Source organism: Trachemys scripta, chromosome 3, assembly GCF_013100865.1.
Source record: "Trachemys scripta elegans isolate TJP31775 chromosome 3, CAS_Tse_1.0, whole genome shotgun sequence".
Taxonomy (NCBI): Eukaryota; Metazoa; Chordata; order Testudines; family Emydidae; genus Trachemys; species Trachemys scripta.
Window position 1 is genome coordinate 52,817,405 of NC_048300.1, and position 10,047 is coordinate 52,827,451.

A 10,047-nucleotide genomic window follows, 5' to 3' on the forward strand; every position below is an offset into this window, starting at 1 on the left:
TTTTGAAGCAGAAAGATTTTTTTTAACAAGTCCTTTAAAAAAAAACACAACAACAAATCTGCTCCCTGAAAATATCAGACCTGCCCAGGAAATGTATTTCTGGCCTCTCCGGGCACTGCCGTTGTCACTCCCAGTGGGGAAGCAGACAAATTCAGCTCCCAATATTTCTATGAATGAATTGGACAGCAAAGCAATTAGACAGGAAAGAATAAACCATTCATCCAAAAATAACCGCCGAGAGACTAGCTGTTGTAAATACGTGTGTTCCCCACGCACACAAATACACCTCGCACATATTGTCACAGACATTTAACTAATCTGAGAGTGCTAGAAAGACTATGAATCGCTTGGATATAATGTATACAGCCAGCTATAAAATTAGATAGAAAAGACCCCTCCTACTCTTTTGAAAAGTGGCCTCTGGTTTTGAGAACTGAGGGGTTTGTGCCTACAAATCAGCCCATGGATTGTATATTACTGTCGCTGCTAATGACTTGATTGCACCCACAAGATGTTTACCTGCATTTGTGGGGACAAAATTGCAGGTGCTACACTGGAGGCAGAGATGAGGCAATTCTGAAAATCAGGGCCACGATATAAAGTTTCAGTCCCCTCTAGAACAATGCTTTGTCACACGATAATTAAGGCTACGATTTAGTCACGGGTATTTTTAGTAAAAGTCATGGACAGGTCATGGGCAATAAACAAAAAGTCACACCCCATGACCTGTCCATGTCTTGCACTATATAAATATCCCCTGACTAAAACTTAGGTGCTCTGCGAGGGGGCTCCCGCGGCTGCTGCTCTGGGCGGGGTGCTCTGGCGTGCCACCGCTGCTGCCCAAGTGGCCACCCAAGTCAAAGGGAGCCAAAACTCTCAGCACAACCAGTTTCCACGCACACAAATGCAGACAGTAGTTGGGAAATTTGGCCCAGAGAGGCAGCTGCAGTAAGTCAGGGGAAGCTTGCTGCCCCCCACCTCTCCTGGACCCCAGGTTCTAGGGTCGATAGGCCTTTAGAGGCCTCTGCCTCTCCCCTGACTCAGATCACCCAGAACACATGGGCAGGGCCTGCCAACCTCCTCCCCCAGATACTAGCCCACAAAATTCCTGCTTCCCTGGACAAAATCAGTGAAAGGCATCAACAAGAAGGGCAGTGGGAGAAGCCAAGCCAGCTGGTCAACCCCGACTCTTTCCCAGACCTCTGTCTCTCCCCAGAAACACGAGGTCAAAGCCTACCAGCCTCCTTTCCTGGGGGACAGCCCCCCAGGTGCTCCGGAAAGGCTGCTAGAGCAGCAGCACGTGGGTGAGCACATCCCTGTAGAGAGTCAGGATGCTTTCCATAGCCTCTGATAGAAGCAGAGCTGAGCTCTGAATGTGCAAAGGAGAGAACGGGTGAACCAGGAAAGGAGAGGCTGGGAACTATAGGAGGTGGGAATTGATAATAAAACAAATGTGGTGGCAAATACAACAGGAGGCATTAATACCAAAACACACAAGCTGACTAGAGAGGGCAGGGCAGAGAAGGGCATGCTGGGCCGGTGGGGAGAGAGTGCATTGGCTGAGGCAGTGGGACAAAGGGAGAGCAGGGGAGGGGAATCAAAATCTTGTAAAAGGAAGTAAGATTTATACTGTCGCCATTTTGCTAAGCCACTGCCTGTGTTTGCGAGCTCCTCAGGGCAGGGCCATCCCCTCCTAAGGAGGCTGTGTGGCCTAGTGGGTAGAACAGTGGCCAACGACTCAGGAAACCTATGTACTATTGCTGGCTCTGCCACTTGACTGTGGGTAACCTAGAACTAGTCACCATTGCCTGAATTCACAAATGGACTTAGGTGGTGTGATGCTGGGCGTTATGGCACCAAGAAAAATCACAGGAACAACACTGCGATCCACAAGGCCTGAGTTAGGTGCCTAGGCAACAAGGAAGATGGTGTTTACCCACTTCTCATTTGGGGAACATGGAGTTTTGTTTAGGTTCATGGGTGGCCCCTTAGCATCCAGGCCCACCCAAGTCTGAGCAAGGGTGTAGTGCTGCCACAGCGGCCTGGAGCGTCACTCGGGCACCTGAAATCCAGGACGGAGCGATGCACCCGCCCTTCAGAAAGCTATGCTCTGGCAGTTCTGCCTTGCCATTTTCTGAGCCGCCCTCTGCCTGTGCCCAGCTCAGCAGGTGAAGCCCTGTGTCTGGGGCAGCAGGGCTAGGAAGAGGGTGTGATGTCGGGGGAGAAGCTGAGCTAACACAGTCTGTCATTGCCCGTCCGTCCAAAAGTCGGGGTCCACCCAAATTTCCACTCTTAGCTACACCACTGGTTCATTTACCCACTTCTTTTTTTTATTACCTCTACACCACTGATCCCAGGCTCCCTCTACAATGAATGGGGAGAGAGAGGAGTTAGAATGCAATCCACAAAAACCAGCTTGCTAGGTGGAGAGCGGCCTAACCTAGACAATGGGAGATGCCAAAGAGAGGGGTGTGTGCTAAGCCCCGCCCTTCTCACGGAGCTTGGCCCCTGTCTCTGTTTGCAAGTCTCAGCTGCCAACCCTCTCTTGGAGTTAGGCACGTTAAAGAGGCACGCCTCCTTCAGAACTGTTAGCCCAGTAAAAAATTTCCATCAAAAATTTTCAACCAACCCTAGTAACTACTGCATACCTGATCCAAACCACTAGGGCCAAGCGTTGCAGCATCCTGAGCTGATTAGCAGGAGCAGGTGCCACTCCAAACATATTTCTCTGGGGCTGTGCAAAATCAACACAGAAACAAAACAATGGGATGAAAACTCCAGGTTCTAGCAAAAAAATAAGAGAAAAGAATTATAAGGTGGAAATGGGGAGGGGAAGGAAGAGGAGGAGCCAGGAATGAGCTTTTCAAAGCAGGAGAGAAGGGTGTGGTGAGAGAGGAGAAGGAGAAGAGTCAGCCACCAAATCAAACCAATGACAGCTTTTCAGAATCTTGCCAGAACCCCTTAGAGACATGTCCCCAAGGAGAGCTTTTCTGGGGTCATGTATTCGCATACACAACACCCGAAAGCCAACAACTAGATATCCAGGCAGGCTTTTCCAGTCCACTTCATATACACCCAGAGCAGCCATCAAATGAGTAACTTGCAGAGTGACCATGGTTCCTGGAAAGCAGCAACGAACATGTAGAGTCAGAAGATGATTCATTCTTGGCTCCAAAGCAAATGTTAACAGGAAATGACAATTAGGATCTGAAACTCTACCGGGGCCAGTGCCTAGAAAACTTGCCTCCCAGCTGACTGAGAAAAAGCATCACTGGTTTGCTGAGCTGGTTTTCAAGCTTCTGTGTATTTTCCTGGCAAATAAATACATTTTGAGCAATTTTCTTTTTTGCCCTTTGAGCAAACACTATAAAAAATGGTTGAGTGAATGCCAGATAGCAAACATCGATGAGGACTTTCTTTGTTACCATCACTGACGTGCAGGGGCTGTTTTGGAGAATGCCGTCTCTAAATAACACACAGCGTCCTTGAGAAATGGTTCATGCAGCCACTCAATACAGCTTTGGGAGGATAAAAGCTTGCAGATCAATCTCCTTATAGGTTCCTTCATCTGCATGTGGATCTGATGAGGGGAAACCCGAGAAGCAAATCTGTCATGGCTCTTCTAATGCACTTCCTCACAGTCAGGCCATTCCGTATTGATGAAACCGCAAGTGAGTTTCTTTGAGGTGTTTATTACTATCAGCACTCCTTAGATGTTGTGGCAGGGATATGTGGATAATTCAGTCAGGACCCAAACCTCCCTCCCTGTGCAAAGCAAAAGTTAGCAGGCTTGGGCTTTCTGTTCTGTTATTGCACAGCGGTCAGAATTTTCCACCCACAAGCTGGAGCACTGCCCCTCAGCTACTGTTATCACCTCCACTGCTCGTGGGCTCCTTTAAGCAGAGGTATTTGGCTGCTTGATCCAAGTAGTTATGGATCTACTGGTCATACCAAGACCCTTCACTTTGCGCCTAACGCATCTCCTCTGAGCTACTGTTCATGGAGCACAGTTCCGTTCCATTCAGGGCTTGCAGCCTCTCCCTACGCAGACTATCTACAGCTTGTCTCTCCCTCCCCTTCCCACCTGCAATGACACCCCATTTCTCCACTGCCTTTCAGGACCCACTTGCTCAGGTGGGGAGAGGAATAGGATTTGTGCCTAAAATAATTGTCTCTTCCCGATCTAATGGGCAGCTTCCTGCTCATGCTACATTCAAGACCAGTGAAGTCCTAGACCCAAGAGGAAATGGATGTTTCAGGAAATGAGAAATGGAATATTAAGCAAGAAATATATCACCAGTTCTAATCCAGTGATAATGACTGAAAGTTGTTACTATCTGATGAGTGTTTATTGACTTGTGCTAAACAAGTTGGTGGGCCCCAAAGCACAAGAGCCATGACACTGTCGCTTCTTTTGTTGGTTGTCTCAGGAGAGATGGGCCAGGAGACAGAATCCCTGCCTCCCCTCCCCCATCATCTCCAGATTGTCTTTCTCGACCATGGTGGAGACACTTTGATGAGAAGTGTGAAGAAGTTTGCCCTGCCAATGCTGTACCAGTTCTGTGACCAGATTGAGACACCTAAATTGTGCCTGTATGAACTTGGTTCAATGTTAGAGTCTCAGGATGTGACCAGACAATCAGAGTATGTTCTCATGTTGTAACGTCCCTATCTTTTTCTCCTCTGGTTGTGTGAGCTGTGCTTGGCATTCCATTGGAGAGTGAAATGTGTGGGGGTCTCTGAAAGCCCAGAAATGTTGCTCCCAGTTTTGCAGTTAAAATAAGATGTGTATTAAGCTCACTTCTTATATTTCTAATTTTGCTCCTTACTCTGAGGGCAGATTTTCAATACCTAGATGCCACATGGCAAGTGCAAAAACATATGGTGTATCCGTCTGTAAGAGACTGGCTGAGCTTGTGTGATCATGTCTCCCTCTAGTGGACAATCTGAAGAATTATACATTCCTCCTCTTGTTCTGGACTGAGTTACTTCTTTAGCTTAAGTGCTAGAGATGCATGCTTTTAGATCTGTAGGTACCAGAATGCTTGGGCCATCATCAGAGTTTGACTTTGTGACCATCTGAACTACAGGTATAAGCTTCCCCTGCTTAAATTAAAGGAGAATTTCCCCTAGCTGGCAGCCTGTAGTAGACTTTATCTGCTTTTATCTTCTGGGCCAACCACCAGAGAGGACAAAGACTCCCATGATCAGTGTGGGCTACATGTGCGAATGGCCAATTAGGCACCTAACTGGCCATCTGTGCATGCAAATATCCCATCTGCAGTAATAGTGCACACAAATTCAGAATGCAGCTGCCCATCAGAATGCTGATATTTAGAAAATGAGACTCATTTACAAGTGACCCAAGCACAATAATAGTGTTAAAATGTCCACTACTCTACTTCTCCCATGGTAAACACGAGCCACGCTTTGAGACAAACCCACTGAAGGTACTTAAGTATTTTACTCTGCTTCTGCTCTATTTTACCTCAGATAAATACAATAAACAAAAGATAAAAATTAGTCAGGACTATAAAAGGGCTCTGGGTATATTAGTGCCCCTAAGCACAATAAGACTTGGGATCAGAACTAATCTCAGAGAAAAATAAACTGTTTTATACAGAACTGGCTCCACCCTCCATAAAACCACACTTCATGCTTCTGATGTCATGGCACAGCCAAGGGGAAAAAACCCACAACACCAAATCTCATAAATACATCAAAAGAGATCAGCCAGCACAGGAAACAAGCGCACATTTTACATCATCTTGCATCAGGTTGCTAGGGACCAGGAAATCAACACGGTTGCCATGGTGATGTCACTTCATCACCATTCAACACACAGATCAGATAAATGCAGCTAGAAGTCAATGTGCACAGGCCAAAATAGAAAAGACAGAGAGAAGGAAAGGGTGTCCCACCTCTGGGCAGTGGGTTTTGCTAAGATAGCAGATCCCAGGGGATCTGTATGTTTACTTGGCTTTTTGGGCCACTTACCAAGGAAAGCTGGGGAGAAACAGAGAGATGTGCTGTATCTTAGTTTTGGCTTCTATTTTATAATATTGCTGACCAAAGCTGAGCCCAGTTCTCTGTCCTACTTCTATCCCCTTGATGCTGCCTAAGTGGCTTGAAGAATCCAGGATCTGGCCACAGCTGGCTGGTTGAGGATTCTTCCCGTGTGGGTCTCAGCATCCATACTGTTGGCAGAGCTAGCTTCTACACCCACTCTCCCCTCCTCTCAGAGTAGCGGGCATGACAGGGCAGACCGGCTAGCTGGGGACAGATGCTCCACTTGCTAATTCCCAGCTGGTGTGCAGTCCCTTAGGGCTCATTGCCAACTGTCATCAGTTACAGCAACATACAGGCAACTCTAATTTGCACTGGAGCAGGGAAAATTTGAGGATCAAGGAACCATAACTGACTCCCTAACAGCCCTTCCCCAACTAGCTTTTCAGCACAGGAGAGACTCTGTCCCATGATCTTCACACACATGAGAACACGAGAGAGAACTCACAAGAATTTTAGCTGCTGAACAGAAAAAGGTCCTTATAAAAATATACCGCTGAGTTCTACCATCCAAAACACTGCAACTTAAAACAGTGCTCCTATTGGGCCAAACTCGGAAGTACTTGCTCCAGTTTGTTCTCTGGCAAACTCCCATTAATGTCAGTGGGGTTTTACCTGAGTAATAACTAGTGAAAAACTGAGCACAGACTTCAGGGATTTGGCCTCACTGATTCCCATGGGAGCTCTGTCTCCAAGATCTGAGCTTTTCTCTCTGTCCAAACATCAAAAACTCTAATCCTCAATCCTGCCTTGATTTACGGTGACCTCTTCTTTTATTGCCCCCCCCCCCCCATAATCCATGCAAAATGCAGTTACCAAGGTCATCTTCCCAGCCCCTCGACCTGACTGCATCACCCCGTTTGAATCCCTCCTCTGGCTTCCCCCTTCTCTGCCACATCAAACTCCAGTCATCTTGTCACCCTGTAGAAGGCTCTCCATATCTCTGCCCCTCCCTACTCCTCTGGCCCGGTCTATTTTCCTGGCACTCCATGCCCCCTTCCATTGAAATCCTGCTCATTCTACTATCCCACAGTCGTCTCTGCCTTTTCTTCCACTCTGTCCCGTAGGCAGGGAAGGCCAAGTTTCCACACCAGGCTGGTTCCCTCTTATTGGTCAGACCCTTCCCTCAAGCCTGATGTGTCATGAAGCCTCCAGGAAATGACCCGACTCATAGTCAGGAGGCAGGGCAGTTGGGGAAAGAACCGAAGTGCGCTCCAGCTGTCACTCCCACCATCCCGTGTGTGTGTTGTGTTCCCTGACACCACCCTTTGGCTGGTTCTGTCTTGCAGACTCTAAGCTCTTTGGGGCAGGGCCTGGACCTTCTTACAAGTTTGGAAAGCACCTCACGGGCACAACCGCAATCACAATCTAATGACGCTAAGCAGGGAGGGATGTGTACAGACTCGGGATTTAGCTCATTGACCTCAAGGGAGTTTGGTCTGTAAGGCTTTTGGCTTTCAGCACTTTGGACACAGCCTGTAGGCTATTTCCATACATGGATGTGAGGGAGGAATATCCTGAAATGCCACTAATAGCGCAGGGGCCTTAATTCACAATTTTGTCCTTCTTTTCACCATCTCTGGGACTCTCTCTGGCTATTCCACTTCTCATAACTTTCTCCTAGCCCTGCAGAGAACGGCTTTATTTCAGGTTCTATTCGACGTCACACAGCAGGCGTCAGCGCAGGGGTTCACGGCCGGATAGCAGCCCTAGCAGTGGCAGCTCTAGGCCAGACAGTTAATCGGGACACTGTAGCCACCCGTATCTGCATGCAGACACCAATCACTGTGCCCAGCGCTGAGGCTGTGAGCCATAATACGCTAAGAGAGTCTGAGCCCGTCCCCCTTTACTGGCTGCTCCACATGAGAGATTTACAGGTCTGCTATTGCTTCCTGCTAGTCCTTCTGCTCGAGCGATGGAGGCTTTATTTTTTTTTAGGTCTAACAGCCCCCACTTTCAACCCTACTGTCAGCCCCGGTGGGGGTTAGTTACATGGGCTCAGTACCTAAAGACGCTTTTGCCAGTGTCCCTAACATACCTGCTTCAGTTGCCGGGTTGCTTAAGTGCTGGCACTTTGACATGTTGCTTTGGAGACCCCCTCATGTGTCTGGGGCACTGGAGCACTAGTTCATCCCCAATTTCCTAGTATGGATCCTTCACCTGGAAGACAGAAGCAACACAGTAGGAAGCTAATAGCCACAAATGGTGCCTAGAACTGGGAAGAAGGTAAATGTATTTTACTTGATCATTATTTGATTATCTTTTTGAGCAGAACTGCCACTGAGCCTTGGGCTTTATCTAGACTGGGGGGGGCCTGCTCCCTTTTCAGCCAGCAGTGGACAGCCAGGGGTTTGGCTGCTTCAGTGCAGCCCCTAGGCAGAGCTGCCTTTTGTACCAGTGGAGGTCACCCCTGGCTGAAATGCTACGGGGTTGCACTGACAAAGCTATATTGATGGCTGAAACTGAGGCAAAACATTAGTCTAGACAAGGCTTATGGTTAAGAGGATGAAACTGCAGCCTCTCTCTTGAGGAATGAGCAAAAGGGATGAGAGAGAGTACAGGTCTTCTGGCTAGTTCTTTTGTCATTGCCTCATAAATAATGTCTTTATGCTGCAGAGTTTCCCCTCCCCACTCTCAAATCATCCCACTCCCAGGGCTCATACCTTCAGCCTCAGCTTGCTCCCCAGGATAAGACTACTACTACTAATAATAATAATTATAAATTAATTAATAGGCACCATGAGAATTTTAAGGGATGTGAACGGCAAATGAGTGCCTCTGAGCACCTAAAATGCAGGAATTCTGTGGAGGGTTTAATAAAACTGGTTATCCCAACCTACAGAATTGGTTCATGGTCAGGATTTATTGGTAACTCATAGGGAAATTTGCAACAGTGGCTTTCCTCTTTTTATGTTTAAAGATCTTGTATGTTGGGAAGGCTATTTTTTTTTTAAATCCCCCACCATGTAATACTGATACATAATAATAACAGCAGCAGCAAGTAACTGAAGCAACTGTAATGAAATATAATTGTAATAGTTGCCTACATCCAGGAAGTCAGAAGAGGCAGGATCCTTTATGGACCAACTAATGCAATTCTTAATTCTGTACTTAATGTCCAGTTGCTGCCGTGCTGGTGTGTGTGCGTGTGTGTGTGTAGATTCAGACACGTGCAGAAGTCAAACAGACCTCCCGCAGTAACTGTCCCTAGCTATTGGAAACAATTGCTGGGGAGCTGAGGAACACTGAAAACACCTTGAATATCCTCCCACCTCTCTTCATTTGCCAGGCGAGCATCAGAGCTCCTATCCGCTGCATAAAGAGTATCTGCTGCAGGTGTCTGAAGATGGGAAAGAATCACAAGCAGTAAGGGGGAAGGGTACACAGAAGAAAAGCTTGCTAGGTACATTTGATGGCTCGTTTTGGCCATGAACACAACTGAAGAGATCAGAATCGGTTCCTGATCAATGTTCAAATGAAAAAAAAAAAAGGCTAAATTCATCAACTGATTTATTCTCAACTAACATTTGACCAGCTCTACAGAGGACAGTAGAACAGGAGACATTGGGAAATACTAGAGTGACTGAAAACACTGCACTGGATCCTAGAGCGTTTTGAAACTAAATGCAGATTGAACATGAGCAAGTGGAGGAAAAAATAATCCAGACTACAGGGATTCAGTGGGCAGGGGAAGCCTGAAAACAAGTAAATCTGAAAGGTTAAATCAAAGACGAGGCTGCAACCCTGGCAGCAAAAAGGGCCAATGTGGTTCTGATGTGCCACATTATGGGAAGGATATTTATACATTTGAAATGCTGCTGTTGGTCAGTCGATGTTTGCAGGGAATGGACTGCATGATCTAATAATTCTTTTCCATCTCTAACATCCAGGACCCCACTGGGTCTGCCTCTGACACTGGGCTGATGGGGGGCATGGATCGGCATTCATGTCGCACTCCCCGTCAGTATCCAGCCTGGGCCG